The 18,271-nt window shown below is 43.6% G+C and overlaps 1 protein-coding gene and 1 long non-coding RNA gene across 6 annotated transcripts in view; one reads left to right on the forward strand and one right to left on the reverse strand.

Annotated features, from left to right (window-relative positions):
- The window catches only part of ERBB4 (erb-b2 receptor tyrosine kinase 4), a 932,933-nt gene that overhangs the window by 522,909 nt on the left and 391,753 nt on the right, over window positions 1–18,271 (forward strand). The gene's annotated exons all lie outside the window — the stretch shown is intronic.
- LOC142016835 (uncharacterized) lies at window positions 1,547–16,238 on the reverse strand. The gene is made up of 4 exons (XR_012646399.1): window positions 16,145–16,238; window positions 4,750–4,881; window positions 3,883–4,044; window positions 1,547–3,332 (listed from the first exon to the last, which is right to left on the reverse strand). It is a non-coding gene; the product is annotated as an uncharacterized LOC142016835 (long non-coding RNA).

An 18,271-nucleotide genomic window follows, 5' to 3' on the forward strand; every position in this document is an offset into this window, starting at 1 on the left:
CACAGCTATGTGCAGGTATTGGATTGTAAGTTGTCTGAAACAATTTTCCCAAAATAACGTGCAGGAATATCCATGACATGAGGGTTCCCATTACTGTGTGGGTCTTGGGTATCGCACTGCAGAATAGCATACAGGAATCATAACACCTGCTGGCCTTTCCTGCCTCTGAGAGTGGACTCAGAACAAGGAGGGAGAGAAGCTTGGCCAGATTTCTACTCATGTAAATTGACGTTGCTCCTTTGACTTCAGAACGCCCTGAACGCAGTGATTCAAATTGCTCCTCACTTGCCCTGGAGGATCACTTAATTCCCATTTCAAATGATGAACTACCCAATGCCTAGCCTCCCAGTTATGCCCTTTAAGGACACTGCAAGTAGGCCAGTCACGGCAGATTAATTGCTACTAAAGACAAATGACTCAGGTGCTCAGTTATGTTGTTGCTGTGCTGCCCCTGGTGGTTTTGAGGACTGAGTGCAGGACAGTTAGGTTTTATTCTCAATTGTTTTTTTCTGTTTCACTGTGTAACTTTGAGCAAATCACTTCACTGCTGTAGTTTCCTGCCAATAAAATGGAGGTGATGGTGTTTACCCACTTGTATTAAGATGTTCTGACAGCTCCCTCATGAAACTGGTGTATGGGATCGAAGTTAGTGGGAATCTTTACATCGACTTCACTGGCCTATCGATCAGGCCTTGCTGTTGTGAAATGTTATTGCCATCATGGAATGAGTCCAGAATCGCTGTCTGCCTACGCAAGCATATTAAATCATCAGGGCTGTCATTACTTTCTTTGGTTCCTTCCTATAGAATCTGTATGTTGTGTTTTCAGTGGTTAACTCAGACTCTCCCCACAATTTTGATGCGGGAAACATCCTTTAACTCATGGGAAAGGTAAATAATGAGGATAAACGTGGAAAATCCCCAAACCTTTTAGTCCAGTGCTGGCTCACCAAAATGTCAGTGACATGATGCACTTTGACGAGACAGGGGTTTCTGTGGCCGTATATTTTACAGTGTAATCCTGCTCAACCATGTAGATGAGGAAGAGTTGGCATTTCCACAAACAGAAAAGTCTAAGCTGATCTAACTCATACATTGAAAAAACATACTGTGCTGTCTAGCTAGGAAGAAATGTGAACATCCCTCTGACTTGTGTAGCCAGAGAACTATCAGACTAACCCCACACTTGTTTTGAGACAAACATTTGTGTACATTGTGTACACAGCTCTAAAATCTGCTCTCAATTATATTGGTATAAGCAAAACAAGTCCCAGAGTAATTTAGCTCAGGGTATTTTAGAAGCATGGAGAACTTGCACTGCAGGCAGAAGAGAATAGAAGATGAACAGTTTAGTAGGTAACAGCAATGAAGGGTCCTGTGGCACCTTATAGACTAACAGAAAAGTTTTGAGCATGAGCATGCATCTGATGAAGTGAGTCTGTGCTCACGAAAGCTCATGCTCAAAACTTTTTTGTTAGTCTATAAGGTGCCACAGGACCCTTCGTTGCTGTTATAGATCCAGACTGACACGACTACCCCTCCGCTACTTGACACTAGTTTAGTAGGTAGAATTTCAAACTACAGGTCACTATTTTCTTTGATTCCAGGTATATCTTCTGCTTTTCTTGAGATTAGTCAGAAAAGTATCTGGCTTGGAGTAGTTACCCATTCCAAGGGGAATGTTTTCTTCCCTTACTGGTCACCTTTATACCTCCTTCCAATCATCTTTAGCACTGTTTCCTTTTATGTTCACCAGGCATTTTAAAGGCTGACACCCACATTACCCACAGAATATCTACTCAAAAGAAAGAGGCGTGACTTTTACATTTATCTACCATCTATGTGCCTTGCCTTCCTATTTCCTTTTGATGAACTGCGGTTCCCAAGCTGCTTGTTGGTAAAATAATTAAAAGCTCAGTCTTGTGTGCCACATGGGAAATATTTAATGTATTAATATTGCCCAGCAAAAGGGCAGGTTAGAGGGAGGTTGTGCTGGGTCATTCTTTCGCTGCGGCACTGCAGGGTCCCTCTGTCAGTGTGCAAGAGGGAGATGAAACATGCGCTGTCAAAGCAGCAGACATACCAGCTTCCTGCAGTGAGTCTGCTGGTTTCCAGATTCAATAACAATGTGAAACTCAGGGGTCAAACCCTAAAATTAGTGTCTTGCAGAAGGAAGCCTCCATACAGGCTTTGCCACAGATGTGTACCAATACATTTTATGTTTGATTGATTGAAAATGAAGAACCGGTGTGGAACAGTATCACACATCTGTGTGCCAAGTCCAAGGCTCTCCTGCTTTTCAGGCAAATGCAGATTTAGGAGCTAATTCTGCTTCCTTGCATGCCCTTTGTTTCACTGATTGAAGTGGGATTTTCAGGTGCATGAGGAATAAAGCTCTGGAAGGTTGAGTTTGCTATGTAACTGTAAGTTACATCTGCATGTCATTCACTCCTGTGGATACCACTCTTTACCACTTAAGCACTATGGGTAGGTCTACTCTACAGAGTTATTCCAGAATAACTGGAGATTTTCTGGAGTTATTATTCCCAAATAAACTATTCTAGAATAACATGTCCACAACACAGAAGAGCCCCAGAATAAGCAAAACTTATTAGAAAATAAGTGCGTCCACACGTAATAAAGCCTATTTCAGATTAGTGTCCCTGGAAGTGCGCTGGGGCTATGTCTACAAAGCAGTTTTATTTCGGAGTAAGCTTCTTTCAAAATGGCCCCTATTCCTTTTATTATAGCCCCTAATATCAGTTTCGGAATAGGAGCTGTGTAGGCAGGGAATAGAGGCTATTCCTCATAGAATGAGGTATACAGCTCTTGAAATAAGCAGTCTGATATTTCAAAATAGCAGTTTTGCGGTGTAGATGCCCACAAAGGTATTTCGGAATAGTGACCATTTTTCTGAAATAGCTTTGCTGTGTAGACACATCCTATGGTGGGTCTGTCTTGGGAGTTGGGGAACAGGAAGAATATTCACATCCCCAAAGATTCTTGTTTGTGCTCTGGGCCGGGTCATCTTGCTAGTCTTGGCTGGTGTGAAGAGGGGTCTTAGAGTGGAGGAGCAGTGTCTGCCTTCCCCCACTCACAGATGTATGCGTGAATTCTAATCCCTGGGGTGTCTTACTTGGCTTGAACCCTTATACTCCAAGTGGAGCATAGGTCATCTACAAGTCCCCTCTACTTTACTTTGTCTTGGGCCCAAACTTCTAGTTGGCTCCAGGAGTACCCAGTTATTATCCGTCAGTCTCAGTAGATCTTCTCCACATTGTCCAAGGTCGTTGTCTTTTGTATTTTCTTGCGGGCTCCATTTGAGTGTACGCCCTAAAAAAGGAGAACATTCTCCTCAGGAATCTAGCCTTTATTTCAGAATTTTAAATGTGGTGTCAAATGCTACAGTGATTGGTGTCTGTATAAATGCTAACCTATAAAACACCCTTAATACCTTTAGTCAGTCATGCACGCGCGTTCTCCTGCTGAAAGCAATATGGTACCTCCTGCAAATAATTCCCAACTGATGAGAGGGAGGGATTCACAATCTGGCCTGAGGGGGAGGGATGAATGAAAAAGGAAGAATTCCTGTGGCATAAGATGCCCTCCCTGCCAAGGTGAGGGGGAAATGGAGGAAAGCCCTCCACTGCAAGAGGTCTGTTGGAAGCTGGGCATCTTCCAGAGAGTGCAGTTGTGCTTTTGTAAATATGCAAGTGCAGCGCTCCATGGAGCACAACTATACAAACCGATTGAGATGGACAGGCAGGGGGAGAAAGGAAAACATAACCTTGAATGTAGCCAAAGGGGAAATAAAAATAGACAACCTAGAGGAGGAGGAGAAAGAAACAGGCATGCACACAGACCCAGATTTAGATGTACCTACCAGAATCCAGCTGCCACTGGAGAATCCACGTCCTCAAGTGTACATAACGGTGATGGATCAATGAGCAGACAGTCAGCTGTGTAATCCTGATGCAGACTTGGAGCAGCTCTCTCCTACATCCCACTGCCAAATGAGTTATCACCTAGCTTCTGAAGAACAGCTCTCAATAGAAAATGAAGTTGATTAGTAGACCGACAAGGCTAGGAAGACCGACCAGCAGATGTGTAATTCATGTGTAGTTATTACATCTGTCCGTACAGCATTGGCAACCTTTTGTGTGTCATAAGAAATGTGCCTGCGGGCTTGGGATGAATGAACAAAGGCATCACACAGGGAGAACACACTGGAGGCTTTTTTGTTTGATGTTTGAAAAGTGCTTGCGGGGCTGTGTCCTTGCTATCCTTTTCGCTTTTGCTTTTGCAGAGAAACTTGAAAGCTCACTTGTATGTTTGCTTTTAAATGTAAAAGAAAGAGCTCGTCTGTCTGGCACACATGCCAACTCTCCTGCGCTAAGCTTCCACAGGAGTGCCCTGATGATTCTGCCAGGTGTCATTAATGTGGACCTAGACCGCGAGAATGCACATATTCCAGAGGAGGCAACATGAGTGGAGGTGGTGGCATTGTGGCGTTAATGACATATGTGTTCAGATTAGCAGTGAATGCCTCAAAAAGCCCAGGAGCTGCTTTCATTGCAGTAGTTTACTGTGCTGCTATAGGACATACAGGAATGAGGACATAGGATATAGGAACTGAGATAAAGGAATGATTGTAGGTCACTGAGGCCAGGTCTATGCTACACCTTAAAGTCTATTTGAAGATACACAATTCCATCTATGGCTGGAATTGACTTATCTACAATCAACTTACCTGGCCACCCTCACGAGATTGAGGAGTGAAGAAGCTTGACTGTTGACCCCCTGATAGTCTGACTTTCCATGTCCCCACTAGGCACACAAAAATCGAATCCCAGGTTGATCTTTCGGGTGGCAAAGACACAGCCTAGATGCAGAGGTAGGGTTCATCATGGGGTTTCAAATGTTTTTTGGGAGTGTAACATAGGCTAAAAAAGCCATTTGTTTCCTATTTTTTTTTCAGTTAAAAATGCCATTTCATCAAAAACAGTACATTTTGCAGGAAGGAATTGGTTTTGACAAATTGCCCATTTAAAAAACAAAGTTTTAAAATTATCAGAATGCATCACTGTGATATTTTCCAAAAGCCATTGAGCCATTTAAGTTTAATTTACAGTAAAAAGCCAATTGAAAATAACTCCCACCCTCTTAAAAAGAAATGGAATGCTTTCATTGACCCAACCTAATATTTTTGGCTTTTCAGTTCTCAAAAATTTTGGAAGTTTGACTTTGTGTCCCCATTCAGGATGGGAAACTCTCACATTCTGGGGTGGAATCCTGGGCCAGGGTGAGGCTGCACCACTCCTGCTGCATGGAAGTGGGCACCTCACCAGGCTTTGATTTTGTAGCTCATAAAGAGCTGAGCATCATGGAGGTCACATGTCTGTGTATAGCCACAGTCCTGGTCCAGCAGTTTTGACCCCACAAGCAGTCAGCAAATACCAGCCACACTCTGACTTCCAGCAGCATTGGCTACTCCTCCCAGGGTGACCCCAACATAATCCGAGTATTGAATTGTCCCCCAAATATATGTTTTGCACTGTTTGTTCAGCCCTCTCCTGGACAGTTCAGACATTAGAGGTCCACTTCTCCTGTAAGGGGTCAATATGCAAGTTTGCTATTTGGAGTTCCCCAAACAGTTCAGGTTAAATACAACACTGAATTACTTTTCATTAAAATAAAAAAGGTTATTTAACTACAAAGAGAGATTTGTAAGTCAATGCAAGCATAAGCCATTAATGTCAGAAATGGTTACAAGAGAGACAAAGATAAGATGCTATATGCAGCTAACAGGCTAGACCTGGCTCAAGATCAAATCCTTACAACATGTTTCCAGCAACAGGGATGACCAAATTCTCTGCTCAGAATCTTCCCCAAAGTGAAAGGGTTGTCAGCTTAGGTAGAAGAGAGAGCGAGCTAAGGAGAAAAGTTGAGGGGTGTTTTCGCTCTCTCTGCTTATAAAAACAAGCAGTTCTGCAGTACCTTAAAGACTAACAATGTTATTTAGTAGGTAATGAGCTTTTGTGGGTAAAACCCACTTCCATGAAAGCGCATTACCTAATAAATAAAATTGTTAGTCTTCAAGGTGCCACAGGACTGCTTGTTTTTTGTGAAGCTGCAGATTAACACAGCTACTGCTCTGAGTGGTGTGACCATCTGTCCTGTTTTTCCTGGGGCAGTCCCTTATATAAACTGTCTCACTTAAGACTTTTAAGAAAATGTCCCATATTTTGTGGAGATCCTGTTGCCTGGCCCCTGGTGTCTCCAGGCAGCAGCACCCATTACCAGGGAACTCCTCCCTTGGGTGGCTGCCCCATTCCCTGGCATGCCACAGAGGCTGCTCCCACTGCTGGTGAGCTCTACAGCTCATCCTCTATTCCCCCTCATTAGGAGGCTGTGGACCTCCCATCTCTGGTGGCTCACTGTGAGGCAGCTGCCCCCATTGCTGACGAGCCCCGACATGGAACAGCAGCTCCCCATCCCTCGAGGGCAGTGTCCTGTACTTGTCATAGATCAGTGTGGTCACCCTAGCTCTGAAACTATTTCCCTCTTACAGTTGAGCCCCCTTTGAAATGCATTTTCCTGAGGGTTACCCCTAGACAGAGTTAATTCCAGCTGTGAGGACGGAGAGAAGGAGTCTCCCAGTGAGAGAGAATCCATGTCTTTGTTTGCCAAAATGTAGACTCAGCCGGTCTTATCCTGCTTCCTTGACAAAGAACAGGCACTTGGCAGTGACTGCCCCTCAGTTTTCATGAGGCCTGGCTAGCAGCATCACCTTTTCCTTTGTCTCTGAGAAGCCAGTTTAGCCACTCTCCATACTCCTCTGGGAAGCACGCTGTAGTCATCATTTCAGCCTGTGTTCATAACTCTTAATATGAATTTCATACTCACGTTGCACAGGAATATCAAGCCACGTCTTGGCAGCTTTTAAAGGATCCCTTGCACAGCATGTTTTGCCCAAAGATCATCACAGCAATGCATAGGGGCTAAACATCGGGGGACTTTCGGTCACAGAACAGTTTCAAATACTTTAACCTTTTTTGTAGAGGAGGAAAATCAATTTTTTTTTTTTGCCCAGGTCTAGGTCTTAGGCGTCACTTATAACTGCAGGGTCTGAGTGCATCTCAATAGTGGGTTAAGTGATGTGACTTCTATTCCTTGTGTGTGTGTGTGTGTGTGTGTGTGTGTGTGTGTGTGTGTGTCAACTCATCCTGTCCATTGGTCAGTGGAGTTTTTTTTTCTGGAGTTACATGTATGTGTGCGCGCGCACACACACTTGTACTCAATGGGGGCATTTACAGGTGTAAAATGAAGCCTATTTGCAAGTGTTTGGTAGGTGTATTTAAAAACAACAACAACAACAAAGAACAGAGGTATATTAGGAAAAAAAAATAAACAAAGAAGCCGGCTATCTCTCTGTTACTAGTGGTATATTAGGTTTCTTTTTAAGGACCTTCTAGGCTCTCAGAAACTGAGGAGAAATTGCTGTCTTGTTTCAAGAGGCTGGTTACAAACAGTCTCTTGCCTGTTTTTCTTTTCCCCAGGAAGCTGACATGCTGCTGGGCTCTGTGTTTGCAGACAAAGGTTTATTTATTTATTTCACAGAAGACGTTATGTTACTCCTTGGTTAGATGTCAAAGCTGTGTTACTAAGGCTTGGCCCCAGGCTGGCATTTGATAACACTGAAGAAACAGGCTGGTTTTACTACTGAAAGCAGCTGCAACTGTCCGACAGTAAGTTTATCTGCTCTCCCTGGAGGGTGGCTGCGAAAGAGACAAACGGATCAAAGGTGGAAATGATTATTACTCCGAAATATTCAAAAGTATAATCTTACCAAAAGATAAATTGGAGGGCACAGGACTTGATTATTTTTTTGCCAATGTAAAATCCTTCGGGTGTTCTTAGAAGAATCATGCTGTTATTGCTGCTGGAGGTTTGACCACATTACTGTTGTTAAATATTACTCCCGGTAAATGCCCACTTTGTGAGGAACTCAGATGTCTTAGGGAGATACTTTACGTGCTGCTGTAACAGAGAGAACTTCTTTTTTATTGCTAACTCAGCCACTTTTGCACAAGGCAGAAAGCTAAGGATTGTTCATGTCCCCTTTGAAGGATGTCCAAGTTGCTTGAGCCCACTTCTGTCAGCTTCTCTTCTGGTCAGGGCTCCTGGGTTGGTTCACTTATTCTCAGACAATTCTGCAGGAGACACAAAGCTGAGTACAGTTCATGTCTCCTTAGAAGGACGTCCAGGCTGTTCAAGTCCACTTCGACCAACGTCTCCTCTGGCCAGCGCTCTTGGACTATGCCCTTGCTTCCCATCACGTGACAGGAGTAGACTGATGGTTGACTTCATTCCCTTGGTGGTTACAGAGTCTCCTTATTCATGGGCTTACAGAGTAGGTACAGAGGTAGTTACACAGTCTCCTTATTCATGGGCTATCACAGCCACAGGGTTTCCCTGGAATGAGGTCACTAACCTGAATACACTTTAACTATGGTTAGAAGCATCTCCCTTCTCACATAAAGCCAATTTTTGGGCTGCTTGAATGCTGTGTTATGAGGCAGGAATGGGCCAAAACCTCAATATTCATATTGAAAGGCCTTTCTGCTTTGGAGCAGGTGTGCCTTAAATGATATTTAGTGTGCATAAAACGTAGCTGGTAAAGAGGATGGGTAAGAGGTGCAGGCTGGTGAGCACAGCACTGGGAACAGCTGCAAAATTCTTAGAGAAGGCGAAGAGAAGAGTGGAAATGTGTATTTGTCTGAATGCAGAATGGTTGAGTCTTGAGGGTCATAGGATTTCCCTCTCGTGAGCCCTGTAAATCTTCCTGCTGTCCCAAATGTTGTTATTGAGCAAGCCTCTTTAGTGTTCTGAGCTGAATGGTTTTCTTTTAATATTTAGAACCCTTCAGCTCTTCCCAAAAAAAGCTGATATTTGGGGATGTTTAAAAGGGGCTGTTAATGTTGTACAGGCCCAAAGTGTAGGCTGTGTGTGTGCGCGCGTGTGTGCGTGTAACCAGAATCTAGCACGGATTTCTTTTTTTTAAAGTGATTAAAGCTCCACTGAGCTCTGCTGATTGCTCTGACTGCTGCAAGGTCTGCTGTACTCTGCTGATGATAATCAACATATTTGCAGCACCACAAAGCAACATGTGGAAATCTTATGATTTTGCTCAGTCATTGCCTGTGATCTCATGATGTGTCTAACTGGGTGGGACAATAAAGCACTCCCCCAAATAATCCTCCATGAGTAACCTGCCAGAGAGGGGTAGTTCAAAGGGCTCCTGTGACAGAGAAAAGAAAGTTGTTGCTATCACAGTTCTGCTCATGGGCCCATGTCTGACCCAGTTTTGGAACCTGGTCATCTCCTTACTGATGGGCTAGCACAGCCATGTGGACTACGCAGAATAACATCACTATCCTGAGCTCAGTTTAATTACAAAACAACACCTCCTTTTTACTAGAAACAGTGGTTGTTCCCCTTCTGCAATCTGTGCTTCTGAGCAGAGCCAGTTGTGCTTTTTGCTTTCACCCTCAGGCAGGAAACACATTCCCATACTCTTGCGGTCTTTCTTTTTCTTTCTGATGCTAATTTGGATGAGGTTGTTCACCGGGATGCTGCAGTAAGAGCTCTGTGCTGGATTGTAGACAGTCCTGGCTCCACTCAACCAAAGTTGACTCAGGGTTTGATCCCTATCTCCCGCTTCCATCCACACACACACATCTTTCTGAGTCCGGTCAGCAAGCACGCTGGATTGAGATTCTATGACCCTATTAGGGACATGAGTCAGAGCCAGAGTCCTGCTGTAACTCTGGTCCAAACCTTATAATTTGCAGGACAGGCCTTCACCCCAAGTCAGCAGGTCTGAGCTGCACATCAGCATGACAAAGACGTGAGTCTAGGAACCATAAGCCTAGGTTTGAAATCTGGTGGGGTGGTCATCCTTTGGCTATACCACTCAACTTTCCAGCCTCACAGTGCATGACATACACCATTGAAATCCATAAATAAATGACCAAAAATGTGGTATATTCATCTTTTGTTGCACCTTCTGCCATAGGTTACAATATTTTTTCACTGTTAAACGTATTGGGTTTTTCCTTGCTGTGTGAATTAATCTGGGTTTTTATTTTTTTTAAAAAAAAGTGGAAACACAAATCCCAGCATGTTCAAATATGAGGATGCTTTCATATGAGTCAGCACAACTTGAACCCTGACCCTCACACTTGAAGCTAACAAAATAACTGTTGTCCTGTCTATGAACCAACCACTAGAGGAAGATTCTTTGTCTCTCTCCCTTAGCCACTGAGTTATACATCTGTCTTTCAGACACATTTCTCCATTCAACTTCTTGCCCCAAGAGCTGCTCCATCCTGCTCATTCCTCTCCGCCCCTTTCCCCTCATTATTTGCCCTTATGGCTGGTAAAAATGGAGGTGGGGAACATGATCCCCTCACCTCTCCTATTCTGGCACCTTTGATCCACAGATTGTTCATTGGCTATTCCAGGAGTTGGCATGTTTATCCTGAAAGTCTGCAACTTGGCTTTATCATACAGGGTTGTTGGGTTTCACAGGCATATTGTTTTGAAACATTTTTTTCTTTTTAATTACAAGCTCTCAGTTACCATATTTGTAAGATGTGGGGGAGCTTCCTGCTAAGGTGAGGCCTTGCAGCTGAGCAAGAGGTAATAAGTAAACTTCATCAGATTCTGGAGCAAAAAAGAGAAAAATGGGGTACATATATGCTGGTGAGAAGAGGAGAAAAAAAACTGGGAAGGAGGGAGACCCCTGAAATTAATAGGAGCAAATGAAGTTAAGTGAGATGAGTGTCATTCCTGCAAATATCAAAGATGGGGAAGTTGTTTTTGTAATGAGTCAGGTAACTGATGTCTCTCTTAAGCCCCATTTGTACCTGCTTGTCTAGTGCTCTGCAGATATTTGTTCCCTGGTAGAAGAGTAGGACACGAGCTTTGTAATGCTGATTGTTCATCAGCATTTTTATTGTGGCAGCAGCTAGACTTCCCAATCCTGGACCGCTGTGCTAAATGCTGTACAAACACAGAACAAAAGGTTGGCCGCTGCTCCAATGAGCATACAATCTAAATGTGTGACAAAGAAGACAGATGGATGTGTGGAGGACAAGGAAATAATATGATACAGTCCCACATTACAGGCAGTGGCCCTGGCTGACTAGCTTTTGTCAATATTACTGTGGATATAATGACAAAAGAGCCTTTTAAAGAGTGATCTGGAGGAAAACGAGATAGCATTGCAGATGTTTACTCCCACATGAGAAGGGCAGAGTGGAAGAAAACACGAACATACTTGTCTGAAAATGACACTAGTGGGCGGTGAACGCTGGCACCATTGTGTGATCAGACTTAGGGGCTGATATGTTGGTAGCGTATGAGAAGTGAGAGGAAGGGTTAGGGGCAAGCAGGGAAGGGCCTGAGAATAGCTGAGAGAGAGGTGAGGTGGTCACACTGAGGAGCTAGAAGCCTGAGCAGCATTTTGAATGAGGTAAGGTAGCTTCTGTAAAGGGCCAAGAGGAGGATGTAGCCTTATCAGTACATGCAGGGACGAAAGTCTCCAGGAAAGTTCTCACAGTGCGGATGAATAGGAGGGGCTGTATCTTAGAGGTGGTGTGTAGGCACATTCAGCATGATGCAGAAACGATCTAGACATGTGGCTTCTGAGAGGGGGCTGAGTTCAAGGTGTTTTCTTGGTCTGAGAGACGTGAAGGACAGTGGTGGTGGCAGGAGGGAGACAAGAAGAACTTGGGGGGAAAGTTTAGGGATTTTCTTTTGCCCATCCTGAGCTTAAGATGATGGCAGGACCACCACAGGGAGTTTGAACAAATGTGTGGGGGCTGTCTAGAATAGCCTTTACAAATGAATCTGCTTCCTCTAATTGTGTCACTTGACATCTCTAGTGTATATGTAGACGTATCTCAAAGTGCTAAGTGCCTCAAGGCTACATCAGTGGGAAATGGGGGTGATATGTGGAAGGACTGTGCTTGGAAGGCTGATCCTGCTTTAGGCAGGGAGCTGGACTAGATGACCTCCTGAGGTCCCTTCCAGCCCTAGGATTCTATGATTTGACTGAAAGCTCTTGTGTTAATTGTTGTCCTATGCCTGCACAATGCTCTGCACTCCCATGGCAGCATCTAAGAACATAAGAACGGTCACACTGGCTCAGACCAAAGGTCCATCTACCCCAGTATCCCGTCTGCCGACAGACCCTGATGCCCCAGAGGGAGTGAACAGAACAAGTGATCTTTCTCCTGCCACACATTTCCAACCTCTGACAGCCAGAGGCTAGGGACACCATTCCAACCCATCCTGGCTCATAGCCATTGATGGACCTGTCCTCCAAGAATTCACCTATTTCTTTTTTGAACCTTGTTAAACATTTGGTCTTCACAACCTCCTCTGGTGAGGAGTTCCACAGGCCAGCCATGTGCTCTGTGAAGACAAACTTCCTTTTTTTGTTTTTAAACATGCTACCCATTAATTTCATTTGTTATAGCCTTTACCCTAGGTCTTACATTATGGGAACAAGTAAATAAGTTTTCCTTCTTAAATTTTTCCACACCAGTCCTGATTTTATATACTTCCATCATATCTTCCCTTAGTCTTCTTTTTTCTAAGCTCATTTTACTAATACCATATACTAGCTTTTGTGGCATGAATCCATTTCTGATACTGACCTCCTCACTGCAAAAGGGAGCATTTCAGTAAATACAAAAAAGAGCTTGCAACAGTAGAAGCTTGCTTGCATTTCTGTTTCACTGTTATCTGGAAAGATCTGTGAGTGAGATGGTAAAACAGGACTTTTTAATTACATATCACCTAGCAAGCTGATAAAGAAAACAAAAGCAGGCAGACAAATAGCATCATCCAGGCCTGAGCCACTTCAAAATAATAACATAGCAAGAACAAAAGGGAGGTAATTCACAGCTTGCTACTAAATTTTTACATTTAGGCAGAAAAACAAGCATCTATTTACTGGTATGTGTGTTTTTCTACCCAACTCGCATTGCTGCTGTGTGACTTGAAAGAATATTTACCATGATCCAGGCAAGTGGAAACCTCAGTCAGAATGAAATATTCTGATAATAAAGGAAACCTGATATAGCTCACTTGTGCAACTGAGGAGGGGTGTGGCATTGGAGATAACTGATTTAAAAAGTAAAACAAAATAAATCAACCAACTTCAGTCATCTGTAATTTTGGGTATGCAAGGCCAGACCTTGCTCTTGTTTTGGCTCCTTTGTGCTGCTGTGGCACTGCAAAGAAGATGGCAAGCAGGTTAATGAGGCACCTGAGGGAATTGCTTTGCTTTGCGGGAGTCCCTTGGTGGTTAGGTTGCCTTCTCTTGCCCTCCTGGCAGAGGAAGATTGGCCATTGACAGGCTGCGAGAGAATTAGGAGAAGTTCCTCCCTCCCGCCCCACCCCCTGGGCTGTTACAGGCTAGCACAATTTAGGCTTCATCTAGACCAGGGGTCTGCAACTGAAATAGAGGGAAGAGCCTTTTTTTTTTTTTCTTTCAAATTCAGTTACAAAATGAATACTTCAAGAGCCGCAATGCATGTGCATACGAGACCGTCCGTAATAAATAACATCAAACTGTACTTTTTGTCACCCCTATTTTCAGAACAGCGCACACACAGTGATTTGTATGATTTAGAAAGTTTGTTACTTTCACCCCCCCATCCCCAAGTGCTCTCTGCCTCAAACCTGCCGCCCCATCCCCAGGCTTTTCCTCTCTCAGTCCCAAACCCAGGAGTAACCAGCCTCAGCCAACAAGTTCTTCTATCTGCCCGCACACTGCCACTGCTCCTACCTACTTTGCCTCCTTCTCAGAGGGGTTGTGTGGCTCTGGCAGGTGAAGTCAGCCACTGCCTCCCCCCCAGCTTCTTAGATGGGCTGCGCGGCTCCAATGAAGTGCAGATTTACATATCTTGCACCTCATTTGTATATTCTTGTTCAATCGTGCTTCTGGTTGAGGCTTTTATGGAAGCAAAAACAGCCACATAGATGGGGTCCCTCCGAAAACAAACCCTGTTTTCGAAAGAACCCCTTTTCCTATTTTGTTTCAGGAAGAAGGGTTCTTTCCAAAACAGGGTTTGTTTTTGAAGGAACCCCATCCACTCGGCTGGTTTTGCTTCCAGAAAAGGCTCTTCTGGAAGCAAAATCTCTCAATAATATGCAAATGAGGCATGAAATATGTAAATCTGTGCTTCATTTGCATTTTCAATCTCGCTCATTTGCATTCTGCTTCCAAAAGCGGAATGCATTTTAGCCGCAGTCTGTCTAAACAGTGCCTAGTTCGGAATAGCTGTTTCAAAATAGGCACTGTTCCTCATAGAATGAGGTTTATCCTTTCTAAAGTAAGTCATTACAGATTATTTTGAAATAATGGTTGCATTGTGTAGACGCTAGGATAGTTATTTCAAAATAAGGGCTGTTGGTTCAAAATAACTTCGCTGTGTAGACCTACCCTTAGAATATTAAGCTTAGTTGTTGTATTGTGTTTTGTTTTATTTCACTTAGTAACTTACTTTGATCTTTTGTTATCACTTTCAACCACTTAAATCCTTCTTTGTGTACTTAATGAAATCACATTTCTTTCTTAATAAACCCAGTGTAACTAATTGTTTTGCGGGCAACACTGGTGCCTCTCTGTCTTTCATTCTTAAAGGGGGCACACGTTGTGAGCTCACTCTGTATAAACTTGCTGCTTAGTGAGATGGATTTATTTGGCATTCTGGGCCCACTGGGGGTGTTTATTTGGCTGTTGTGTCCTGTCCTTATGACTGAGCCTTCACAGAGCTGGGCTGCTCTCAGTGTCTGTATTGCTCTGCTGTGGGCTGTGACTTTCCAGAGGAGTCCAGAGGTTCTGGCTCCACAGGAGAGGATGATGGGGTGCCTTAAGGGGCAGAGAGGCAGGGTCAATGGTATGAACAGTGCAATATGTGACCACCTCAAGGGGATCTTTGTGACCCATTCCATTCAGGTCTGACATACCATCTTTGGATTGCTCACTATAGCACTTGTTTAATAAAGGAACGCAAAGCGACAGGAGCTTTGCATGCCCCCTTTTGCTTGTGTATTTATAGGAGATCATCCGCCAAGAATTTATCACAGAATAATAAAAGTCCTTCTTATTATTTGTAAATATTGAAAATACGATGAATTTTCCCCCTTGTTGGCTGTGTTCCAACTAGTACTTTGTATTTGTCACAGGCCATGCATGGAAATAGAGTCATAAACAAGCTCTCACTTTGGCAAAGCAAGAACACTAATCACATTTGTATGTGCTCTGATAAAGCCTGAAAAAGTAAATGTTGTGGATTAACAAGATAATGTGCTAATCCTTTCTGTGGGCATTGGCCATTTTAAACTGTTCCATTTCTAAACCTCGACAGCTACATCCTATAGGTTTTGATGAAAGGACAGATTGTAAAGTACGTATATACATCCACTAGTGGCCTTGCCATTAACACACATACTCCTTTCAACAGCCACAAAACATTTCTGGTCCAGTTTACTTTAACTAGGAGATTTGGGGGTTGTTTTTTTTTTTTTGGCCACTTTCCCTCAATGGTTGGTGAAAAAAGCATCTGCCTTTTAAAAAGCATCTGCTCTTGGTGTTTACAGATGTTGAACGTTTGAAAGAACACATTTAACATAGCCAAATCTCCAAAGTGAAATTCCTAGGGAGGTAGGACATAGGTTGATCTAGAAGCTGTGGCGGAAGGTCAGTTTTGTTACATGGTACGTGTAGCAAATAACAAAAAAGATGGAGGAGCATGAGCATGAGCCACAGGCTGCTGAAGTCAAGGGAGTTTCCTGTTGACATAAGTGGGCTCTGGATCAGGTTCTGCCTCTGAATGTGAAGTTAAGTGTGACAAAGTCAGTCCTATTCCAGGGCTTCTGGCAAGCAGTTCAGTCCATTAGAACTAGTTAAGGGCCCTGTTGCCCTCACTGGGACAAGGGGTGGTCTGGGGGGAACCTGGCCCTCACCCACTCATGCAGCTGCCAGTGGGAGGAGCTGATTCCCTTACCCCTTGGCACGGCAGCTCTCCTCCCTGGGCCGCTTCCCCAGGTGATTCCCCCGGTACCTTCTGCAGGCCGTAGCAGTCATGGGTCTCCTCTCTTGATCTGTAGGAGCTCCCACTCTCCCTCTGTGATCTCCGGTGTTCCTGCTGCTCTCCCCTGCTGCTCTCAAACCTGTTCTCTCTCCCTGCTCCTGCCTCCTTGCCTCTCTCTGCTCACCTCTCGCACTCTCTCCCCACCCTTCCCACTGTGAAGGGTTTTAAAGGCCTCTTATTAGTCCAGTCATTGGGGCCAGCTGGCTCCAGTTAGGCTGAGCCATCTCCCACTCACCTGCCTTTGATTGCCCTGCAGGCCCTTCTGGTTTTTTGGGCTCCCTCTGAGGGGCCCGCCACCCTGGCCCTGCCGCACAAGCTTTAGACCCAAGGAGGGCACAGCTTACGTAGGAGGAGTGGTGGGACACAGAGTTTGCTGGTTTTTATCCTAACCGGTAACTCACAGCTTCAAAGCAGATCTGCCTCTAGTGACTCTCATGTGATTTCTGACGTGAAAAGTTCTGAGACACAAAGGCAGAAACATTGTTCAGAGGTTAAATGTGCAGCAGTTGTTGCTGGTAATATCCAATAAATGTTTTAATAGACTTACCAGATAGAAGTTACAGAAAGTATTTAATTGGTCTGTTAACCATTAGACATAAGATTGTGAACATTAAATGGGGGCAGACACATTTTTCTTTTGCAATGTTTGGCAATGAAAGTCAGGATTTTTCCATTGCACAATGCACATTCTTCTCATAAACTGAGAAGCAGCCACCACACAATAAATGGAACAAGCAATTGATTAACGATTAAAACACTAATGAATGTTTTAAAATCGACTTGGATAATTGATTAATTGGTGCAGTCTGAATGACTCTCAGAGCATTAAATTCATTCCTCATTAAATCAATCTTTGTTTTCCCTCAAGCTTTTAGATGAAGAGTTGAAAGACACAAACAACTTATTAAAGTCACCCAGGCCTATCCTACTCCAATAGGGAATGTGGTCAAATCACAGAATTCAAAACTTAGCCTGTGCTTTGTGCTGGGCTATGTAGCATGTTTCATCAGCATCACAATTTTGCAGGCTGGTGCAAGATTTATTAATTCTCTTATCTTATGACAACCTCCGTTTGGGTACCTCCCACCTTGCTGTTGCTTGCCTCTTAAGAACAAAACAATGTTCCAATGCAGAAAGAAATGTCACAGTGACATTTCAATTAACATGGTCATCAAAGGGAGTATATGATTGCTATGAAAAAGAGGTGAAGCCTGGGATGGGAAATATAAATTCCTTAGCAACAGATGAATGCTAGGGAAGGGCTCCCTTTCTACAGTTAAAAACTGCATAATAACCAAAATCTGTGGCCTTAGTGCCCTGGGGTAATATCAAAACCGCAGCCCCAGTGGAACAACACTTGTGAAGTGTTTAAGAATAACTCCTGATGGGGAAAGAAATGGAAAATTAAAACTGCTGCATTGGACTGAACTGAGCTCAAAGGATTAATGTTGAAAGAAAAGCTACCGGATGCAAATTGTATTAACCTTTTTGTTGTTTACTGCTGAAGAATAGCTGCACATCTTCATTCAAGACCCTGCCCTCCGGAGTGGTTTTGTCAAGTAAAATTCCCCCTGATGTCATTCAGAGACTTGGCTAGTGAAGACATAAGGAACTGTACACATGATTATTAATGGCAGTCTCCTCCCACCCTGCTCCCACCCCCCGCTTTTTTTTTTTTTTAAAGTTGAGGACCATTCTGTAAAGTGCATGCCAAGGATTTTTTTCAACAAATGCTGTAAGGAACATATATATGTCCCTGATCATTCAAAGCATTTACAAATGTGTTAAATTCTGCACACGAGTGATCCCTTTAAATTAAAGGGGAGCTCATCTCCTTAAAGCTAAATACGTCATAAGCGTTTACAGAAGTGAGATCAAGGGTCTCATTTTAAAAAGTCTTGGTTTTTTTTTTTTAATATTATGTACCTGCCTAGATGGAGGCTTAGAGCTTTTCTGTACAGAGCTTTGAGATGTCCTCTGAAAATATTGGCCCAAGTGCCTTTTCATATCCTTCTGAATCCTAAAGCCTCACTGAACTCCAAAGCAATTAACATCAGCTGTTGTTAACTTCTGCATATCATACTGTAATTTCCCAGT

Source organism: Carettochelys insculpta, chromosome 8 (assembly GCF_033958435.1).
Source record: "Carettochelys insculpta isolate YL-2023 chromosome 8, ASM3395843v1, whole genome shotgun sequence".
NCBI classification, from domain to species: Eukaryota; Metazoa; Chordata; order Testudines; family Carettochelyidae; genus Carettochelys; species Carettochelys insculpta.